Source organism: Belonocnema kinseyi, chromosome 10 (genome assembly GCF_010883055.1).
Source record: "Belonocnema kinseyi isolate 2016_QV_RU_SX_M_011 chromosome 10, B_treatae_v1, whole genome shotgun sequence".
Lineage (NCBI taxonomy): Eukaryota > Metazoa > Arthropoda > Insecta > Hymenoptera > Cynipidae > Belonocnema > Belonocnema kinseyi.
The window spans coordinates 117,066,364-117,068,081 of NC_046666.1; positions in this window are offsets into that span (position 1 = coordinate 117,066,364).

Consider the following 1,718-nt stretch of genomic DNA (forward strand, 5'->3'; position numbering starts at 1 on the left):
TCAAACGGATTGCGTAAACATGAGCCATTACATAGATTACTGTACATTTTAAGTCGGAGGTGGAGACATTTCTCAAATTTAAATTGACTCTCCGTATCAGAGTAAGGAAGCTCTGCGCCATACAATGAATGTTCTCGTTGATGTGGAACGTAACACACCATTAAAAAAGGCTGTGAAAACACGACTCAATGAGGCTGGAAAGAAATTGAAGAGACGAGCCATGGTAAAAGTAGAACGCCCGATGAATGGATCGGGATATAAACTGACTAGGAAGAAGAATAATCTTCAGTCGTTCGGCATTCGCAGCATGATTAACATCGCGAGAAAATCTCGTAGAAGAAATAAAAAGGGTGGAAAAATCAGAAAGAAGAGGAAAAAGAAAACGATAGTCAAGAGAAAGAAAAGTAAAACATCTAAAAGAAGAGCACGACCAAAAAGTACATAAAGATCGGTAATTGTCGTTTTTAGAAACAAGTAAAAATGTCATTTTTCCACTTACACTCGTGCGAGTGTATGAAATCGGAATGAGATCTCTTTTCACTACCTCCAACACAAACACCCATAGAGGGTTCTCAATGGGTACACTATAAGCCAGTATCATCTCGCACAGATGACTCACCCATCGAGTTTGCAATTCCAGGTCAGGGGGATGAGTACATTGATCTTGCGCATACACTTCTAAGAGTAAGAGTCAAATTAGTTGCTCCTAAAAAGCTGCAGAAAATACTGCGAGTGTAGAATCCGTTGGTCCTGTCAACAATTTACTGCATTCCATGTTTAACTAGTTGGATGTATACTTTAACCAGAAGCCTGTCTCGCCACTAAATAATGCATATGCATACAGAGCGTATATTGAAACTCTGCTCAACTATGGGTCAGCAGCGAAAAAAAGTCATCTCACATCAGCATTATGGCTTGATGATGCAGCAGGTAAAACGGATGACCGCTCGACGCAAAACCAGAGTCTCGTCGATCGACGACTTATGTTGGGTGCAGGAGGAAAAATTCGTCTGATTGGTTATTCGCACAGTGATGTTTTCAATCAGCATAAATTTCTCTTAAATGGTGTTGAATTGAGAGTTCGACTGGTGCGTTCTAAGGCACTCACAATTCATTCTAGTGTTTAAAGTGAAAGTCTCTATAATGTTATACTCGGCCAACTACCTAAAAGGATCATCATTGGATTTGTCAAAAATGACGCATTGAAGGTCATACTATTAAAACCCCCTTCAAATTTAGATACTTTAATATCAATCATTTCTCTCTCTACGTGAATGGTATGCAAATCCCGTAAAAGCATTCGCAACCAGATTTCTCAAAAGGAAAGATGTACTCGTTAAACATGGCAGCCTTTGCATTAAGCCTGAGTTTATAGTAGATCACAGCGGTTAAAACCTGCACAGACCTGCATGAACCTGTTTAATAGAACCGATTTTCTACATTAGTTGAACACGGCGGGGGAGAAACGACGAACGTGTACCCGAGTATATAACACGCTCTGCTCAGCTGGTTGTAGTATCTCGTAAAGCTATCTTCATCCTCACCTCTACTCTTTAATGTAAAACAATGCACTATATAATCGATATACAAGGCTTTCGAGATGCAGATGACCAGTTTATACCAAATGAAGTGGCGGTTGTTGCTGTTGATAATAAATACATTGCCCATTGAATTGTTGGACCGCCATATCTCTTCTCTGAACTTCCGGCATGTTCAAA